The 22,490-nt window shown below is 41.0% G+C and overlaps 1 long non-coding RNA gene across 1 annotated transcript in view; it reads left to right on the plus strand.

The window, feature by feature from the left end:
• Positions 1–22,490, plus strand: part of LOC122733716 — a 72,232-nt gene that overhangs the window by 29,259 nt on the left and 20,483 nt on the right. The gene's annotated exons all lie outside the window — the stretch shown is intronic.

The following is a 22,490-nucleotide window of genomic DNA, read 5'->3' on the forward strand; positions in this document are numbered from 1 at the left end:
GGGATGGCGCTTTCCTTTTGCTTTGCCTCGGTGGCCAGCATTTGAGAAGATGATCCAGAGCCAGCCAAGACTGAGCTCTTCATAAGAAGTTAACCCCTTAAGTTAAGGAGTACCTGTCACACTTGAGACATTGTTGGTAATGGTGTCGATGGCTGCCTCTCTGTGATACATGAGGGTCATGAACAAAGTTCAGACTCAGCCATTGCAGTCTAGTTTTACCTACACTGTGCCTACCAGCATCCATCTCTACAAGCATTGCTACACTCCGAAGAGGAGTTCAGCAAGCTTTTCTTCTTTGTGCTGTGCAGTATTTCAGACAAACTTAGCAGAGGCTTCTGCTGATTTTACTCTTATAAACAAACATCTAAAGTTTTATTTATTCACTCCAGGTGACATCTGGCTGTGCACCAAGGAGGTTATTTGTTGCTCTTGAGGCTGTCCCTCCCCAGCTGCCTCAGTGCCATTACTTTGACTCAGGAGCCTTCCAGTGTCTTGGGCCTACTGTTGCCTGTTCAGTGCAAGCTTACCTGTGTTGTTCTCCTGTGGTACATGATTCATGTCTAGAGAAAATGCCCAATTTGGGTCTTTGGTATGGTGATCACACCTGTGATCCCAATACTAAGGAAGGCAAAGCTGATGGGGGAATCACTTGAGTAGGGCAATTCTGAGCTACAGTGTCTGATCAGATATCCACACTAAGTCTGGTATCAGGATGATGAACTCTTGAGAGCACAGGGCCCCTAGGCTGCCTAAGAAGGGCTAAATTGACCAGGTGGTACATGAAGAAGTTCAAAGTTTCCATGCTGATCAGTGGTAGAATCAGGACCATGAGTGGCCTGGGGGAGAGAGGGAGACAGTTTCAAAAACAAAAATAAGTTGTTATTGATAGGGGCTATTTTTGGCCTTTCTTTGTATCTCCTTTGTTTAGCACAATGCCTGGTACATAGTAGGTGCATAAATACTTGTTGACTGCCTGACTGCTTCTTTGTATTCATATTTAGTATTTCTTACAGCACAGTGATACTTTATTACATACGTGTACTATAATTTGGCTATTCCCTGATCAATGGGCATTTTTGTTTCTAATTATTTTCTATCCCAATAAGTGCTGCTATATATATTTTGGTGTATATGGGGCCTTTCTTATCAATGACCTCCTTGGGGTACAAACTCAGTAGTAGAATCTCTGGGTCAGAGGATATGGATGTTTTTCTCACTTTTTTGCATAATTCCAAATCTACCCATAACTGTGAAAGGTATGAGCTTTAATATTAAGGTTCTTTTTTTTGTGGGGCAATGAGGGTTAGGTGACTTGCCCAGGGTCACACAGCTACTAAGTGTCAAGTGTCTGAGGCCGGATTTGAACTCATGTCCTCCTGAATCCAGGGTTGGTTCTTTATCTCCTGCGCCACCCAGCTGCCCCCAATATTAAGGTTCTAAATCCATTTAGAATGTATTGTGAAATATAGTGTAAAGTGTTGGTCTAAGTTCAATTCTGTCAAACTTTAAAGAAGGAATTTTTTCTGAAGTCATTTGTTTTCTGGTTTATCAAACACTGGGTTACTTAGTTCCATTGTTTCTGATTCTCCCCTGACTAATCTGTTCCATTGATCTTTTGTTCCTTCCAATACAATTACATATTATTCGATTGAGTTCCATAAAGTATTCTTTATTTTTATAGCATGAAAAGTATAAATTATCTTTGCTTGTATTGTAATTTTTATTATAGTATCATGGCCCAGCCATAAGCATGGAATATTATTCTTCTAGCTATTTAAATAGTTATTTCTTTTTTCCCAATTGCACATAAGGATAGTTTTCAACATTCATTTAAAAAAAATTTTTTTTTAGTGAGGCAATTGGGGTTAAGTGACTTGCCCAGGGTCACACAGCTAGTAAGTGTTAAGTGTCTGAGGCCAGATTTGAACTCAGGTACTCCTGACTCCAGGGCCAGTGCTCTATCCACTGCGCCACCTAGCTGCTCCATAACATTCATTTTTGTAAGATTTTGAATTCCAAATTTTTCTCCCTCCATCCCTTCTCTTTCCCCTCCCCAACAGAGCAAGCAATCTGATATAGGCTATACATGTACAATCATGTTATACATATTTCCACATTAGTCATATTGTGAGAGAAAAATCAGAACAGAAGCTAAAAACAATGAGGAAGAAAAAACAAAAAATAAACAAAAAATAAAAAATAGTATGCCTCCATTTGCATTCAGACTCCATAGTTCTTTCAATGGTTGTAGAGAGTATTTTCCATCATGAGTCTTTTTTTAAAAAATAAAAATATTTTTATTATTTTCCAGTTACATGTAAAGATAGCTTTCAGAATTTGTTTACATAAGATTTCCAATTTCAAATTCTTCTCCCTCCCCCCCTCCCCCAGATAGCAGGCAATCTGATATAGGTTTATATATATATATGTATATATATATATATATATATATATATACACACACACACACATCAACATTAAACATATTTCTGCATCAGTCATGCTATAAGAGAAGAATCAGAACAATAAGGAAAAACCTCAAAATAGAAAAACAACAGCACCAAAAACAAAAGAAATAGTATGGTTCAATCAGCATCCATATTCCACAGTTCTTTTTTTTCTGGATTTGGAGAGCCTTTTCCATCATGAGTCCCCTGGAACTTTCTTGTACCATTGTATTGGTGAGAAGAATCCAGTCTATCACAGTTGATCAACACGTAATGTTGATGATACTATGTATCATGTTCTTCTGGTTCTGCTCATCTCAGTCATCATCAGTTCATGTAAGTCCTTCCAGGTTTCTCTGAACTTCTCCTGCTCATTGTTTCTCGCAGCACAATAGAATTCCATTACATTCATATACCACAACTTGTTCAGCCATTCCCAAACTGATGGGCAACCCCTCAATTTCCAATTCCTTGACACCACAAAAAGAGCAGCTATAAATATTTTTGAACATGTGGGTCCTTTTCCCTTTTCTATGATCTCATCATGAGTCTTTTGTAATTGTCTTGGCTCATTTATATTGCTGAGAAGAGCTAAGTCTGTCACAGCTGATCATGACAGTGTTGCAGTTACAGTGTATAATGTTCTCCTGGTTCTGGTTACTTCACTCAGCATCAGTTCATTTAAGTCTTTCCAGGTTTTTCTGAAATCTACTTGCTCACCATTTCTTTTAGCACAACTGTATTGCATCACATTCATATACCACAACTTGTTCAGCCATTCCCCAATTGATGGGCATCCTCTGAATTTCTGATTCTTTGCCACCACAAAGAGAGCTGCTAAATAGTGATTTCTTTTCTTTTTTTTTTTGCTGATAGTCAGGGCAGTATGGCTCCTAAATACATTTAATTAAAAAAATTTTTTTTTTTACATATAAGGTATTTTATTTTTTCCGTTACATGTAAAGATAGTTCTCAACTTTTGTTTATACAAGCTTTACAATTTCAGATTTTTCTCCCTCCCTCCTCTCCCTCTCTAAATAGTGATTTCTTTAAGGAGCACTTGGTAATCAAACAATTCAAGTATATAGAATTCTTTGGCAGATTGATCACCAAGCATTTTCTGCATTTTTAGTTACTTTAAAATGGGAGTTACATTTCTAACATTGTCTCTGACATTTTGTTATTAGCATGTAGTATTAGCATGTTTTTTGTAGGTATATTTTGTTTCCTGCTACTTTACTGAAGCTATTAGTTATTTCAGTTTCTTTATTCATTCTCTTGGATTTTCTAAGTAAATCATCATGTGGTCAGCAAAATAGGTACTTTTCTCTCTCCTTTGCCTATCTTCATGTCTGTAATTTTTTTCCTTTGCATTGCTATGGCTAGCATTTCTAGAACCATCTCAATCAAACTATGTCTAGAACTGTCTTTTATGTTTCCTGATATTCTTCCTCTCTCCAAGAACTGTATTTCATAACAAAGGAAAAAAGTTAAGCTCAGTCAACTGATGCAGTGATTGTGTTTGGTAGTATTTACAGTATTTGACAACTGTAGTCTTCCCCTTCCCCCTTTTCTCTTCCAAGAGGAGTGAGATGTGTTTTATCATAGATCATGAAACCAATGATGGTCATTATGTTTAATCTGAGTTCAGTCATCTTTAGTGTTGTTTTTGTAACTGGGCTTTGGTGTGTGCCCATACCACCTAAAGTGGCATCATCCATGTGAGATGTTCTAGACACCTGCTTCTGGGATATAGGAGGATCAGCATGGACCTTTTGTGTTGGGGAAACATTTGTATGTTGAGGGAGAAGTATAATATGACAGGTTACATTGATTTACTCTGGCTCCCACTGTCTGAAAGGTCAGGTGCACTACATTTTACCCCTCCAGCATGGTTTTCCGGTTTTCTTAGAGGATCTAGAGTCTCAGATCTCTACTGGCTCATGTCCCCACAGGTTGTGTTCCTTGAAATTTTAGCAGTCTAAACATACTAATTCCCTTTGACCATTTAACAGTCAGATTAGCTTTCTTTTTTTTTTGTGGGGCAATGAGAGTTAAGTAACTTGCCCAGGGTTACACAGCTTGTAAGTGTCAGGTGTCTGTGGTCAGATTTGAACTCAGGTCTTCCTGAATCCAGGGCTGGTGCTTTATCCACTGAGCCACCTAGCTGCCACCCAGATTAGCTTTTAAAAAGGAATATTTACTTCAAAGTTATAATAGGAACAACCATACAAACATGTCTCCTAACACCTCAGAGGTGTAGTTCCCCCCTTAGCATTTGTGGAGGGGCAAGGGATTAGCTTCACAGTTTAACTCAATCTCTAGAGAGCATTAGTCCCACCAAATCATCAAATTCAAGTCCAGAGCCTCCTCTGGGCCTAAGAAGAGGGCAGGATGGCCCTCAGGCCCTCTCCCTTTACCACATGGTGCCACCTGCTGGGAGTAAATGAGTCTTTTACTCTTGGATGCCCCAGGAAAAAGACAAGAGAAACTATCCTTGATACTCAGTGCTTCTAGGCCTGGAGAAGCAGCCAATGGAAAGAAGCTGCCCCCAATCACGTGGCACGTGTGCTTTTGTGTTTTCCTGCTGTATCCTACATGGGTGATGCTGTTCTAAGTGTTCTGGGCATGTGACAAGCCCCAGTTACATTTTCATTTACTTTTTTGTCCTTGTATTATCCCCTTCATTCTTTCTCCTCTTCTTTGCTTTTGCACAGAATGTACCCCATGTCCTTCACCTCTTAGAATCCCAAGCTCCATTAAGGGTTCACCCAGAATCTACCTCTTCCATTGCTCCCCTCCAGCTGTTGGTTAGTGTTCTCCCCTGTAACATTGTATTTACTTATTTGTATGGTAGAGTGGTAGTGAGGTAGATTTTCTTTTCCTTGTGGCTTTGCACATAGTAGGCACCTAAACAAATGCTGATCAGTCAACTGTATTGTTCTCCTGGTTCTGATTTGCTCAGTAAGAACTTGTTAAGTGCGTACTATGTGCCAGACTCTATCCTAGGCCCCAGGGATACAAAGACAAAGACTGAAGCCATTCATGTCTTCAAAGAGCTTACATTCTATTAGGGGAGATGTCATAATTACTTACAAAGTATACAAAGTTAGGTGGCACTGGAATGGATAGAGCAGCCAACCTGGAGTCAGGAAGACTCATCTTCTCAAGTTCAAATCTGGCTTCAGACATTTAATAGATGTGTGATCCTTTGTGCCTCAGTTTCCTCATTTGTAAAGTGAGCTGGAGAAGGAAATGGCAAGTCACTCCAGTATCTTTGCCAAGAAAGCCCCAAATGGGGTCTGTCGGACATGACTGAAATCACTCAACAACAAAATACAGAATAAATACAAGAAATACAAGGGCATTTCGAGAGGGCAACTGATAGATGGTGGGATCAAAAAAGTTATCATGGGGGGCAGCTAGGTGGCACAGGGGATGAAGCACCAGCCCTGGATTCAGGATTTAGTGCAACAAACATTTATTTTATTTTTTCCAGTGACATGTAAGGGTAGTTTTCAACATTCATTTTCATAAGATTTAGAGTTCCAAATTTTTCTCCCTCCCTCCCTTCCCTCCCGCCTCCACAAGACAGCAACTAATCTGGTATAGGTTATATATGTTCAATCCACAAGTGCTCTTTTTTTTTATCAGTTCTTTCTATGGGAGTGGATAGTATGCTTCATCATTAGTCCCTTGGGATTGTCTTGGATCATTTATTGCTGCTAGTAGTTAAGTCATTCACAATTGCTCATGGAACACCATGCACAATGTCCTCCCAGTTCAGCTCACTTTACTATACATCAGTTCATATGAGTCTTTCCAGGTGTTTTTGTGATCATCCTGTTCCTCATTTCCTATAGCACAGTACCAATCCACTACAATCATATACCACAGCTTCTTCAGTCATTCCTCAATTGATGGACATTCCCTTGATTCCCAATTCTTAGCCACCACAAAGAGTTGCTATAAATATTTTTTTGTACAATTTCCCCCCCTTTTCTTTTTTTCACGATTACTATTGTTATTCCCTCCATCCTATTCCCTTCCCCATGATATTTACTCTATTATCTATCTTCTTTCATCCTATCCCTCTTCAAAAGGGATCTGCTTCTGTCTGTCCCCTCCTGCAATCTGCCCTCCCTTCTTTTGCCCCCTTCTCTTTATCCCCTTCCCGTCCTATTTTCTTGCAGGGTTAGATAGATTACTCCACCCAATTGAGTGTGTATGTTATTCCCTCCTTGAGCCAATTCTGATGAGTGTAAAATTAATTTACTGCCCTGCTCCTTCCCCGTCTCTTCCCCCACTCCATAAGCCCTTTACTGTTTCTTTGATGTGGGATTTTACCCCATGCTACCTCTGCCCTTCCCCCTTCCCCAGTGCATTCCTTTCACCCCTCAATTTTATCCTAAAGATGTCATCATGGGGCAGCTAGGTGACACAGTGGACAAAGCATCCACTCTGGAACCAGGGGGATCCCAGCCAAAACCTGGCTTCAGACACAAGGCAGTGGGTGACTGTCTTGTGTCTGAGGGACCCCTCATTTCAATCCATCTTCCATTCATTGACAGTTAGGAGGCTCTTCAGCTCAGGTGAGAACCAGGATAGTGGTCTTTACCATTTGAGTAGAGAGAGAGGGTGATGAATTTGAGATAGACTATGTGGGTAGAATTGACAAGACTTAGAAACTAATTGGGAGTTGAGGATGACTGAGGTTGTGAATCCAAGTGACTGGAAAGATGGGGATTTCTCAGGAGAAATAGGGAAGTTAGGAAGAGAAATGGATTTTAGGGAAAAGGTAATAAGTTCTGTTTCAGACATGGTGAGTTTGAAACAACTATGGCAGCCCAGTTGGAGATCGCCAATAGATAGTTGGTGTTGTAGCATTAGAGTTCAGAAGAGAGGGGAAGCTAGGTGGCACAGTGGATAGAGCACTGGCCCTGGATTCAGGAGGACTTGAGTTCAAATGTGGCCTCAGACACTTGACACTTAGTAGCTGTGTGACCCTGGGCAAGTCACTTAACCCCAATTGCCTCACCAAAAAAAAAAAAAAGAAAAAAAAGAGTTCAGAAGAGAGAATTTGTCTTTGTTATCTTTGAGGTCTATACCCAGGAGTGGGATCACTATGGCAGAGGGTGTGAACAGAGTTTAGTGATTTTTCTCACAAAATTTCAAGTTGTTTCCCAAAGTAGTTGGACCAATATGTAGCTTCACCAAGTTCTTCTTTTTAAAAATCTTCTCTGTTTCCTTTCCTCCCCTTCCCTTCCCTTCCTTTCTTCCTTTCTTTCTTTCTGGCAATGAGGGTTAAGTGATTTGCCCAAGATCACACAGCTAGTAAGTATCAAGTGTCTGGGGCTGGATTTGAACTCACATCCTCCTGAATCCAGGGCCAGTGCTTTATCCACTGCACCACCTTGCTGCCCCTCACCAAGTGTTCTTTAAAATGTTTTAGAATTCTGAACTTAGATGATAAGAAACATTTCCATGCACTGAGTGGAACATGGAAGTTCCACATAATTCCATATGAAATCATGAATATCATACAATTGACTTAAAACACTTTTTTTTTTACTTTCATAACATCTCTCCTTCTCTCCTCTGACATCGTTGTTACCTTGGCATAGTCCCTCACCACCTCACATCTGGTCTATTGTAATAGCCTGCTGGTTGACCTGTCTGCCCACTCCATCTCATCTTCCACTTATCTGTCAGTTCTTCCCAAAGCATGGGTCTGGTTATATCACTTCCCTCCTCAGAAAACTCCAGTGGCTCCCTGTGACCTCCAGGATCAAACAGATAATCCTCTCTTTGGCATTTAAAGTCCTCTATAATCTGCCCTCTGCCCTCTCTAGTCTTCCTATACCTCGTACCCAGTCATGTTCTTTGGAATCTGGTGACACTGGCCTCCTTGCTGTCCCCACAACAAGACACTGTTTTCTGACTCTACATATTCCCCCTGGTTGGCCCTCAGACCTGGAATACTCTCCCTCCTCATATCTACCTCCTGGCTTCCCTGGTTTCCATACAGTCCTAGCTAAAATCCCACCTTCTACAGAAAGCTTTTGCCCACTCCTCTTAATTTTAGTGCCTTCCCTCCAAGACAACCCCTCACTTTGTTCTCTATATATCTTGTTCATAGGTAGTTGTTTGCATGCCATCTCCCTCAGTAGACTGATATCCTTGAGATTAGGGACCATCTTTTTTTTATGTACCGTACTCTTTCATCTATGGCCCTTCTCTCCACTCACATAGCCACAATCGTAGGTGACTAGTTGTTCTGCCAGCCTTCTGCTCAGCTGCTTGCCAAGGTGATTTTTCTAAAGCAGAGGTCTGCTCAGTAAAAACTCCAGTAGATCCCCGTGGTCTCCAGCATCACATACAAGGTCTCTGTTTGGCATTTCCAGTCTTCTTAGCCTCTCTTTCCCTTCAGATCCTCTCTAATCCAGCTACTCCTACCAGATCACTGTTTCTCCAATAAAACCCTCCACGTTGCCCACTTTGTGTCTTTGCTTTGACTAGGGCCCATACCTGGAGTGCCCTCCCTCACTCCCTCCCCACTGCTGCAGCTCAGAAAACCTGGCGTCCTCCAAGACTTAGCTTTTTGCAGAAACGCCTTCCTGGTTTCCCCCAACATCAAACACCTTCCCTTCTTTTTTTTTTGCGGGGCAATGAGGGTTAAGTGACTTGGCCAGGGTCACACAGCTAGTAACTGTCAAGTGTCTGATGCCAGATTTGAACTCAGGTCCTCCTGAATCCAGGGCTTGTGCTTTATCCACTGTGCCACATAGCTGCCCCCTGAACACCTTCCCTTCTAAGAGTACCTTCCATCTGGCACCGTTTTGTATCTCCCTACTTATTGGCATGTGGTCTACCCCATTAGCATGTAAGTTTCTTGAGAGAAAGGGCTGATTTTTCCCCTTTTCTTTTCCCTTGACTCCCCATGGAGTAGCACTCAATGTTTGTTGCCTGACTGCCTGAGGTATGTCTGACAGAGTTGGACGTCTGTCCCTGGTTTGCCTAGTCACAGGTTTCATACCATTGACATGCAGCAGTGCTAAAATGGAGCATTCCCATGAGATTGCATGCACCTACAGGAGCATTAGTCAAGGTGGCACACAATGAGCCCAGGACATTGATTCAAAACTAAGAAAGCAGCAGGGGATGAATCACACCAAATCCAAAAAACTCCTAGAATTAAAAATAAGAAAAGAGCTAAAGGAGAGTAACTCTATCCAGGCCTTAAGTATTGTTGATGGGAGGTCTCCCCTTTTGGTAACAATCTTTGGGAGAAAACAAAACAAAACAAACAAATGAAGGTTTGGGGGAGGGAGAAGAGAGGATTCTCTCCATCATTTAAACTTTAGATTAATTGAAGTGTTAGGTACTAACCCTGAAGCTTTATATTTATGATGATTGCCTTAAGAGCAAAACCTTAAGTTAGATTTTGATTTTTGTCCAGATTAAAGTATCATCCTGTTATTTGGAAGATAACCTTTCTGGCCACAAAGTATCATAGCAAAAATAAATGCAAAATACCTTGTTTCAGTTATTTTTAGTCATGTCTGGCTCTTTATGACACCTTTTTTTTTGGGGGGGGATTTCTTGGCAAAGATCCTGAAGTGGTTTGCCATTTCCTTCTCCAGCTCATTTTATAGATAAGGAAAGTGAGGCAAACAGGGTTAAATGACTTGCCCAGAGTCACACAGCTAGGAAGTGTCTGAGGGCAGATTGAAACTCAGGAAGATGAGTCTTTGTGACTCAAGGCCTGGCGCTCTATGTCCCCTGTGCCACCTACCTGCTCCAAAATATCTTGGGATTTTCATACATTTTTATGTTCATATCTACAGTTCTTGTTAAGGCTGCTTATTGTACTATACAGTTGGCCATTAACACACATTGAATATGTTTAACATGAACAACTAGCATACTTGTCTTCATAAATGGCCTGTTAGTCTAATTAGACAGCAGTCACCTGCCATTTTCTGATTTGGACAAGGTGGCTGGATTTTAAGTTACTTGCAGAAGTGATCTGAAATCCTCTTTTTTGTTAAAATTAAATATGAAAATTTGGTGATATATCTAAACTCTTAAACACTTGGTGACTTTTGGTGTTGGTGAATATAAGAAAGCATTACAGAAAATATATTTTAGCAGCCTAACGATTATTAAGAGAACAGGTGATGCAAATGATTGTGGGAAACAACTTTTTGCGAGGAAAATTAGTAGAATATTTTAAAGTTTTAAATGTGCTTGTCTTTCCACAACCTATCAACATTGTCATCTTTGACAATTCACAAGTGGGAGGTGAAACCTTAAGAATTGTTTTATTGTGCATTTCTCTTATTGTTAGTGGATTGGGGTAGTCTTTCCTGTAGTTGTTATTAGTTTTCAATTCCTTTTTTTGAGAAATAGTTGTTGTTGTTACCCTTCTTGATAACTAGTTCTCACCCCCACCCCCTTTTGACTACTTATCCATCAGGCAATGGCTTTTAGTCTTATAGATATTGGTTTCCTTCCTGTCTTGGATATCAGACCCTTATTAAGAGATTTGATAGGAAGATTTTCCCCCCTCAATTAACAGTTTTCTTTCTTATCCTACTTGCATTGATTTTTTTTGGGGGGGCGGCGCAATTAGGGTTAAGGGACTTGCCCAGGGTCACACAACTAGTAAGTGTCAAGTGTCTGAGGCTGGATTTGAACTCAGGTCCTCCTGAATCCAGGGCCAGTGCTTCATCCATTGCATTGATTTTGTTAGTGCAAACTGTTTCAATTCCATCATGGACTTTTTTACTGAAAAAGGGGAACTGAAAAGAATATCAGTAACTACCAGACCGTAGGTCTACTTTCTTAGCTGGACAAAATCCTTGTGAGAGGAAAGTACTTGGGTATCAAGGGCATTCTCCATGAAACTATGAAGAAGGAATAGGCAGACTTTTGCAAACACAATTCTTGAGCAGACCAAATATTTATATAACCCAATTCATTGGCAGGTGAAGAGAATGCAAGATCCCACCATGCTTATTGTTTGTTAACTTTAAAAAAGCATTTGATTATTTTTTGTTGTTGTTGCTGTCTTTCGTTTTTACATCACCTTTATTTCCAAGTATAGCCAGCCCCTCTCCTCCCTTCTCCAAAGAGCTATCCCTTGTAACAAAGCATAAAACAGAGAAAGTAGTTGAGCAAAACTAACCAGTGCCTCTGACAGTATGCAATAGTCTCCGACCCTCTTCTAAGAAGAGAGCCTTTTTTTCTCTCTTCTTTGGGTCAAGCTTGATCATTATAATTAGATAGTGTTCAGTTTCCTGGGTTTTGTTTTTTTGTGATTATTATTATTTCTACTTATGCTGTTGTAGTCATCGTGTATATTGCTTTCCTGGTTCTGCTTACTTCATTTTTTAAAATCAGTTCATAAATGCTTCACTGAATTCTTCATATTTATAATTCTTAGAGTACAGTGCAGTGATATTCCATTCCATTCATATACCACAATGTATTTAGCCATTCCAGTTGATGGGCATCTATTTACCTTGATTCTAGTTCTTTGCTGCCATAAAAAGTGTTGTTAGAATATTTTGGCATACATAGGATCTTTTTGTCTTTGAAGACATGTAGAGATATGTATATGTGTACACATAAGCATATATGTTCATATCTATAGATACCTATGTATATATCTATATATTTTCATATATTATACATATTATAGGAAGGAAGGAATAAGCATTTATATAACACCTACTATGTACCAGGTACTGCCCTAAGAACTTTATAAATATCATCTTATTTGATACTCACAACAAGCCTGCCAGGTAGGTACTGTGTGTGTTGAAGATGCTGTGCTTGTGTGTGTGGGACTTGCAGGGAGGCAGAATAGACATCAATAGCCTCTTTTCCTGCCATCTTTTTCCAGGGAAGACTTTCATTCCTGCTGGGAGGGGAAGCAGGAATTTGGGGCCAGAGGCTGCCACTCTGCTCTCCTCAGAAAGAGGGGTAGCAGGCCAGAAGCATAGCTGTCTGCTGCCTTAAATATTGTTCAGCACAGGGACATGATCGGGTTCCAGCTGACTTCTCTCATTTTAGGGAGAAAGGGATTCCAAGCTCTTCATCCAAGGCTTGACCCCCTTCCCTCCTAATTGCAGTTCCCCAATGAACACATAGCAAATAGCAAAAAACCCCTTTATCCAAATTAAGCAAAATGGAAATTAGAGAAGGCACATACATGTAAATGAATGAACAAACAAATAACTAAATGAATGAATAAATGAATAATAAATAAATACATATATACATATACAAAATGAGAATATATACTAGACAATAGAGTGAAGGAACTCTCCCATTGGTAGCAAGCTAACTCAGATTAAATAAGAGAGAGGGTCTTGGATCTCACCCAAGGCAACCCCCCCCCCAAGTCTCTAATGTAGCAAGATGGAGATAGGAACAGGATGAAGATTGTGCCCACTCTTCTCATGTCTTCCCAGAATCTTTTCTTTCAGGAGGGGTTGCAGTCCCTTGCAAAGATCAGCTGGGACAGGTCCTAAACCTGTAAATATACAGCGTGAACACAAACATCAGTGCTTTGAAATGACAGGGATGATTTTTGTGGCACCCCAGGCAAGCAAAGATTCCTTTGGTCCTGTTGAAACTGAAAGAAAGCAAATGCCCTGGGACAATGCATGCAGTGAATTATAATACATACATACTCATGGCGGTGTTCAGAGCACCACTCACAAGGACACTCCATACAGACGTTATGGAAACACGTGCATCTCCTTAGCACACAGTGTGGCTGACTAATAACAGAGTTATTAGATTATGTTGCCAGTGGCAACAGTATCACGAGGCCTATAGATACATACAGCTGAGCCTCAGCATGAGCACAAACTAATCAGCAGACGTTGCTATAGCCTGCACAGAACACGAAACATAGTCAAGTAAACATAACAGCAAAATAAAAACAAGCTTTCTCCAACATGCAGTGATTCACACGTTCAGCAGGAAAGCAGAAGCAATTATCTGCTAGGCACTTACCACAGGAGCAAGCTGAAGTACTGTTGCCTAGAGACGAGTGTAATTATATCTTCGGGCTAATCTGTAACATCATAACTGAGCCTAGTTCTCCTGTCACTGGCTCATCTCTCAGCTCTGATACTGTGGACTGACCATTGTGATCACTGGAGATTTGTGGGGCTACACCTGGGCTGGCAGCCATGCCAGCTTGGCTCTCTGTATTTTGGTGCTCTGTGGGTTGAATCTGTACCCTGTGAACCTCTGTAGCAGTTTAGGGCATGAAAGGAGCTGCCTCTGGGGTCAGCTCTTCTGCCCTGTAATAATCCAGACAGTTTCCTTCACTAAGGGCATCCCTTTCACTGCCTATTTTGCCCCGTTGGTGAAGAGTTGGTGTGTGTCCATCAGTTCTCTCTATTAGCTAATTGGCACGTCTGGCTATCTCTCCTGTGGGTAGTTGCAGTGAATAGTCCTGACAGGGCCCCCTCCATTCTCTAGGGCTATTTTTTTAGGTTATACAGTACAATCATGTTAAATATGTCTCCACATTATTCATGTTGTGAAAAAAACATCAGAACAGAAGGGGAAAACCACGAGAAAGAAAAAACACAAAACACAAAAAGTGAAAATAGTATGCTTCAATCTGCATTCAGACTCCATAGTTCTTTCTCTGGATGTGGAGAGCGTTTTCATTCATGAGTCTCTTAGAACTGTCTAAATGGCCCAACATTGTATTGCTGAGAGGAGCTAAGTCTATCACAGTTGATCATCACACAATGTTGCTGTTACTGTGTACTATGTTCTCCTGGTTCTGCTCACTTCACTCAGCATTAGTTCATGTAAGTCTTTCCGGGTTTCTCTGAACTCCTCCTGCTCATCATTTCTTACAGCACAATAGTATTCCATCACATTCATATACCACAACTTGTTCAGCCATTCCCCAGTTGATGGGCATCTCTTCAATTTCCATTTCTTTGCCATCTGGGGCTATTTTGTAAACAAGCCAGTTGTTCAGTCTCTCAAACACATGGTATGGGTTGGATTTCTAAAAGTCAGCTAACTGGTATGTCCCTGGATAAAGAAAAGCAGTCATTTCTTTTATCTTCTTCAGACAGAGGAAGCTGATAGAATCCACTATGCAAGGCCAAGACTGAAAACCAACACACCGTATCTTGCACCCATGGCAGAGTATGTTGGTTCACTTTAGTCCTTTTGTTCAAATTTTGGTAATGGACACAATCTGTGTCTTTCCCTTTCCCTTAGGCCCCATCACTAGGGGTTCTGGATTCTGTGGTGATGCCCTTAACTAGCATTTCTTTGAGCTGATTTCTGAGGTCTTCCATCAGAGATAGAAGAATCCTCCTAGATTTTTCTCTGACTGGTTGGGAACTGGGGAGGTGCATTCTGTGGGTTGCACATACCACATTCCACTCATACAATGAAAACACTCCTCTCCTCTTTCTGAATCCCAGCCTCAAGCTCTCCTTCCATTCTTGTGGTACTAGGGAGTCCCCAAAGTCTGCTATGAACTATTGGGACTTGTGTGGTGTTCACTGGAACTCCTTGCCTCAGTCCTCTTGTAGGCCTCTGTCCACTCTAGGTGGATTGTCAGAGTACATAGACATTGGGTCCCAGCTTGTCACTTTTAGTATCCTGTTGGAATTTGGAAAAGACTAGAATTAGTTCTGATAAGTGCTGACACCCACTGAGCCTTGGAGGGTCTGGACATCGCAGAGCCAGGTTATCTACTTTTATCTTGACACCAACAGCTTTTTTTGGTGGAGCAATGAGGTTTAAGTGACTTGCCCAGGGTCACACAGCTAGTACTTGTCAAGTGTCTCAGGTTGGATTTGAACTCAGGTGGTCCTGAATCCAGGGCCAGTGCTTTATCCACTGCACCACTTAGCTGCCCCCACCAACAACTTCTTTAGCAAATGTATCCCAGGTATGGCCAGCCCTTATCATTCAGACCATGAAGTCCAGGCCCCATCATAGGCTATAAAGTTATTTTACTCAAATCCTTGTCATATGTGATGAAATAATGAGATTTAGCAGATACTCAAAGACCCACCTGGAGATTAATCTAGACTGATTGAATCAAGTGAGAGTGATTAACTGCTAATTAGCCTACTTCAAGTTAATTGGATTATAATCACACCTTGAGAACACCTTCAGAACCAATGGATTTGGAGGATGCCAACCAATCAGCTTGAAGCAGTGTGTAAGGACCGCCTCTGTTCTAGACCTATAAAAAGCTTCCACAATCAGCTTGCTGGAGAGTTCCTGATTAAAGCAGGCTCGTGGAGGAGGACTTGAGGAAGAACCCAACCAGGCTGGAACTCTAGGCTAGATAGACCTTTTCTTAACTTTCTGAACTCCATGTGAATACCTGTGTGCTTTAATAAATGTTTAATGCCCAAAGACTGGTGCTGAAGCTTCTAATTTAAGGTGATCACACAATATAGATTTTAAACAGCACACATAAAAAGATTAGAAAATGATATTAACTTGAGAGTCACTTGTCCAGGGCAGCATTGCCATCCATGTTTTCATCCATGTTCTGCTTTGCTACAGTGGCCCACAGGTGAGAAGGCCTGGAGCTCTCTAAGGCTCAGCCCAGTGGATTATATTGATCCTGGAAGCTCACCTCCACAATTGCTGACAGGGGTTTTTGTGTCTGCATAGCTCCAGTGACATCAGCCGCATGAGAGTCTGTGCAGTGTTGTTGGTCCTGTGTTCTCAGGAGCCACAAGACCTACAAGTTGCTCCATCCATGGAGAAACTCAATAGGCTTTTCACTGTTGTGCTGCTCAGGAGTAGAGACAAAATTAGTGTTAGGGTCATCTGACCTGCCCCCTCAAATAGCAAAGCTAAAGATTATGCACATTCTTGCCTTGCTTCTGTGAGGGTATCTACTGCCCTGGAAGCGATCCTGTCTGACAGTCTCATCATTGTCTGTCTCAGGCCCACCAGTGTCCTGGGCACACTCTTATCTAGCCAACTGGTCTCCCTCGATTGTTCTCTTTGGGGACACGGTTCATGCTCAGAGAAAATGCCAAGTTGGGGCCTATGGTAATTGCATACCAAGGGAATGTGGCCTCTGCCTCACTCCTAGATGAAGTAGGGCTCTTGGGGATAATTGTGCTGTTCGGTGTCTCTATAGGGATGCTTCCTCTGATTCAAAGGGCTCCGACTTTAAGCAATTCTTTATCCTCAGAGGATAGACAAATCTGCAGTAGCCAGGAATAACTTCCTGCTCTTCATTCCTCAGGTATAGCTTCAGCGTCCAAATTCTCTGAAAGGATTAGAAAACATTCTGGAGTACTCTCTCACCTATCTTAACATCAGCGGTCTTAATTGTCCACTCTTCCAATTCCCAATCCCCAAAGTGTCCTTATTGCTTTTTTAAAAAATTTAGTATTTCAGTGTTTTATTTTTCCCCAATTACATGTAAAAACAATTTTTAACATTTGTTTCTGAAAGCTTTGGGTTCTAAATTCTCTCCCTTCCTCTTTCTCCACCCCCCTCATTGAGAAGGCAAGCAATTTGATATAGGTTCTCCATGTGTAGTTGTGCAAAACATTTCCATAGTAGTTATGTTGTAAAAGAAAACAGAGACCAAACCCTCCCCCCCCCCAAGAAAAAGAAAGAAAGTAAAAAAAAGAATGCTTCAATCTGTATTCAGAAATGTCCGTCTATTCCTGACGTTAGGGCACCTTCATGCTGTTCAGCTGCAAAAGCTGGCTTAGCTCTTGTCTTTGCTGGAGATCACTCACTGCATGCGTGCCCACATTAATCCACGGATAGTAATACAATGGACAGATGTACAATATTGTAGCAACTATGATCTATTGGGTAGATATACCATGCTAAAACAATACTAAAGGACAATAAAATACTTGAATTCAAATGATGAAAACAATAACAATGACTTTTTTAGGTATTAACATATAGCATATAATTTTACATTCAGTAGCATTCAGACTTTTAAGAAAAACACCATATCAAATAAGCTAGTTGCACTTCTAAAAAAGCCTAATAAAACAAAGGAGAGGTGACACTGAAAATAATTCCAGTATATAACCAGGAAGAAACAAAATTGTGGCGCTAAAAAAATTTCTACTTCCTACGAAAAGGAAAAGAAAAGAAAAAATACAAACAAAAGTGTTTCCCAGAATCAGAAGACAAAATCTTACTTGGGAAATAAACCTGATCACAAGGAAATGGCAAAAACTTTCTTTCTAAATCAAGGACTTTCCCCAGACCTCAGTTTGTTTGCCTGAGGCAAAGCCCATTCATCCCTGAGGGTTAGGTAAGAATTGAGACAAAGACAACCACCAGCTACCACAACCACCACCACAACAAACAACAACAAAGGCCTTGGGATTCACCCTGACAGAGAAGCCATTCTTTGAAAGCTCTTCTAAGTTTGCTCCCAGAAAGTTGTTAGCTTACAAATACAGAATGTGGGGGTGGCTAGGTGGCACAGTGGATAAGGCACCGGCCCTGGATTCAGGAGGACCTGAGTTCAAATCCGGCCTCAGACACTTGACACTTACTAGCTATGTGACCCTGGGCAAGTCACTTAACCTCCATTGCCCTGCAAAAAAACCCCCCAAAACAAAAAAACAAATACAGAATACAAATCAGGCTATAGGTTAAAAACAGTTCCTATTTATACTCATTCTAAGCCATTAAAACCTAACTAGGAGCTTGAGCTGAGGACTTTCCTTGGCTAGTCAGTAGGGAAAAGGAAAGTAGGGGGAAAAGAACAACAACTAGGCCTCCTTCCCCACCAATCATAATATCTTATGACCATTAGTGACCACAAATTATATTCCTCGGGACAGAGTTCCCACATGAGACTCCACACATGTCCAGGGCACTGCGCAAAGCATATATCTAACCTCTTCTCTCCCAACCCTTCTCCAAGGGCAGGCAGGAGGCTACCACTTTGCCTGCTCCCTTTAATTATTGTTAGTCTTGGGAATATGATCAGGCCCTAGCTAACGTTTGATCACTTTGCTATTTTGGGGGGAAGGGGACTCCAAGCTCCACAGTCAAGGCTTACTCCTTTCCCTCCTGGTACCAGGTCCACGACGAACACATAGTGAAGAGCAAAGAAACCCCTTTATCCAAATGATAGTGAAACATATACATGTACATACATATATGAATGAGAATATATACCAAACAGTAGAGAGTTAAGGAGTTCTCCCATTGGTGACAAGAATGTCCTAGATCTCCCACAATGGGAAACTCCCCAAAGTCTCTAGTGCAGCAGGTTGGAGATAGGGCCATGACTGAGACCGCCAGCTCCTCTCCTTTTCCTTCAGCAGGGGTTGAAGTAGGGTTGGCCTCTTCCACCTTCTCCCTCTCGAGTGCCTGAAGGGACTCTATGCTTGAACAAGACTCAAAGCTTGATGAATTCCAAAAGAGTTCTGACTCTGAAGAATTCCCAAGGGGGACTGGCTCAGGCTAGAGCTCTCTGGCCTCTCACCAGTTCTGCGCTGCCCCTTACGTAGGGCGGGGCCTTCATCTCCACCAATGAGGAGAGAGTCCCATAGTGATGAGCTTTGGGACAGAGGTAACGTATATGTATATACATATGCATGTGTGTGTATAAAACTCATGAGACTATGCTAGTAATTAACAACTGGCTCTCAAAAAGTATGCAAGTTCTATTTACACTATTAACACTTTTCCCTTCATTTTTCTAAGTATAATTTCAAATTGCTTTCCCAGTTCCATAAACTTGTGCCTTTTGAAGTGTTCATTTTCATTTTTTTCAATGAACAAAATTATCTTTTTTCTCCTTCCTATCTCCTTCCCCCTACCTTGGAAAAAAGGAAAAGAAAAAACAAAACTCTTGTAACAATAATAATAAAATAATATTGAGCATTTATCTAGTGCTTTAAGGTTCACAAAGCACTTTAAATATATTATTGCATTTTTTCCTCACAACCTTGGGAGGTGGATGCTATTATTACCCCTATTCAATAGAAGAAATGCCAACGATTTATGTGCATTTATTTTAGATCTTACAACTTTGCTGAAATGACTAATTCTTTCACTTAATTTTTCAGTTGACTGTCCATGGGGCAATGAGGGTTAAGTGACTTGCCTAGGGTCACACAGCTAGTAAATGTCAAGTGTCCAAGGCTGGATTTGAACTTAGGTCCTCCTGAATCCACGGCCAGTGCTTTATGCACTGTGCCACCTAGCTGTCCCCACTCTATTTCTTTTTTGTCTTATTTAGCTATAGCTAGCATTTCTTATTGCTGTAGCAAATAATCTTGGTTGTACTCCTAATCTTTTTGGAAAGTCCTCTAGTTTATCACCATTACATATAAGGCTAGCTCTTGGTTTTAGATACTGTTTATCACTTTAAGAAAAGGTCCATTCATTTGTTTTCTAGTGTTTTATTAAAAATAGGAACGAATATTGTACCTTGTCAAAAGCTTTTTCTGCATCTATTGATATAATTATATGAGTTTTGTTATTGTTCTTATTAATATGATCTATTATGTTGATATTTTTCCTAATATAGAACCAAACCTTCATTCCTCATAGAAATCCAAGCTGGTTGTAATATGTAATCTTTGTGATGTGCTGTTGTTTCTTTCCTATTATTTCTTTTTTGGGGGGAGGCGGGACAATGAGGGTTAAGTAACTTATCCAGGGACCCACAGCTAGTGTCTGAGGGCAGATTTGAACTCGGGTCCTCCTGAATCCAGGGCTGGTGCTTTATCTACTTAGCTGCCCCTTTGTTATTATTTTATTTGAAAATTTGGTATTAGTTTTCATTAGGGATGTTAGTTTCTTGTTTTCTTTCTCTTTTTTTTACTCTTTCTGGTTTAGATATAAAGACCATATGTGTATCATAGAAGGAATTTTGTAGGATTCCCTTCTTTTCCTGTTTTTTCAAACCGTTTACATGATATTGGAATGAGTGGTTCTTTTAATGTTTGAAAGAATTTACCTGTAAACCTATCCGATCCTTTTTTGGGGGGAATCTCATTTATGGCTTGTTCGGTTTCTTTTTCAGAGGTTGGGGTAACAACCCTCTGTTTCTTGTTATGTTAGCTTGGGGATTTCATAGTTTCATAAATATTTATCTGCTTCATTTAGCTCATCAGTTTTATTTTATTTTATTTTTTCCTTTTTTTTTTTTGGTGGGGCAATGAGGGTTAAGTGACTTGCCCAGTGTCACACAGCTAGTAAGTGTTAAGTGTCTGAGGCCAGATTTGAACTCAGGTACTCCTGACTCCAGGGCCAGTGCTCTATCCACTGCACCACCTAGCTGCCCTCACTGACTTTTTGAAACCCAGCTCTTAGTTTTATTTAGTCATTAGGGTTTAGGTTATTTTTTTGCTTTTTATTTTGTTAATTCATTTATTTTCATGATTTCTACTTTAGAGTGTAACTTAAACAATATTTTGTTGGTGTGTAACTTAAAATTTTTTTTAAAGCTTTATTCCCATTTATTTGTTGTATGCCCATATATTTCTTTCTCTTATTGATAAAAGGGTTTCAAACCTTTTAAAATAGAAAATTTCCCTTAAGGATTGTTTTGCCTCTATCCCAAAAATCTTGGTCTGTTGTTTTACTGTTGTCCTTATCTTTCATAATATAGTTCCTATGATTTATTTTTTGACTCACCATTTCTAGGATTAAATATTTTCATTTTTTTCATTTTTCAGCAGTACTTTATTGAATATAGTTTTTATTGCATTATGGTCAGTGTTTTGTATTTTTGCTTTTCTGCATTTGTTTTTGGGGTTTTTATGCCCCAGTACATGCTTAGTTTTTTGTAAAGATATGCACAGTTATGAAATATCTACTCCTTTCTATCCCCACTCAACAATTAGCAGAGGTCTGTCATATCTAACTTTTCTCAAGTTTTCCTAAGGGCTTTGACTTCTTCCTTATTTTTTGGTTAGGTTTATCGAGTTCTTCAAGGAGTAAAATGAGGTCCCCGACTATTATAGTTTTCTGATCTATTTCTCCCTGTAACTTTGGGCTTTTTGTTTAGGAATTTAGATGTTATGCCATTTGGTGCATATATAGTGGAAGATTGGTATTAATCTATTGTCTGCGGTACCTTTTAGCATACTCACTCTCCCCCTCAAGCTTCATTACCATATCACCAGTTGCCCATTGGACATTTCAACCCGGGTATCCCAAAGGTAGGTCTGACGTGTCTATAACCAAGCTCCGTCTTTCTCCCTAAAGCCTCCTCTCTTCTCCACTTCCCCAGTTGTTCTGTCAGAGGACCCACCATCCTCCAGGGTTTCAGGCTCTCCTGGCCTGTCCACTCCCCTTCCCCTGCATGTCCAGTCACATGCCAGGTCTCGCCATTCCTATCCTCACAACATCCCTGGCACATGACCCCTCTTCTCCACTCACACAGCAGCCACCTGAGTTCAGGCCCTCATCACCTCTACCTCTCTTATTACAACAGCCTCCTCACCGGTCTGGCTCACTTCTGTCCCCGCTCCAGTCCAAACTACGCACTGTGCCAGAGTCACTGCCCTCAAGTGCAGCTCTGACCAGGTGAGACCCCATGTAATCAGCTCCCTCCAGTGGTTCCCCGTTGCCTTTAGGATAGAAGACATTCTCCTCTGTTTAGCTTTGAAAGGTCTCCACAACCTGCTCCAACCTCTTTCCAGTCTCCTCACTAGCCCTGCTGTGCTCGGTGATCCTGCCAACCCTGACACCCCATCTCTGTGCCTCTGCCTGGAAAGCACGCCCTCCTTCCCCCTGTCTCCTCCAGTGCTGCTCCTCCTTTAAGCAGCAGCTCAGGGGGGCAGCTAGGTGGCGCAGTGGATAGAGCACCGGCCCTGGAGTCAGGAGTACCTGAGTTCAAATCCAGCCTCAGACACTTAACACTTACTAGCTGTGTGACCCTGAGCAAGTCACTTAACCCCCATTGCTTCACCAAAAAAAAAAAAAAAAAAAAAAAAGGCAGCTCAGGGACCACGTTCTGCCAGCATGAAGTCTTTCCTGCCTTCCCCCTTCCCCCAGCTACTGGTG

The sequence above is a fragment of the Dromiciops gliroides genome, chromosome X (assembly GCF_019393635.1).
Source record: "Dromiciops gliroides isolate mDroGli1 chromosome X, mDroGli1.pri, whole genome shotgun sequence".
Taxonomy (NCBI): Eukaryota; Metazoa; Chordata; class Mammalia; order Microbiotheria; family Microbiotheriidae; genus Dromiciops; species Dromiciops gliroides.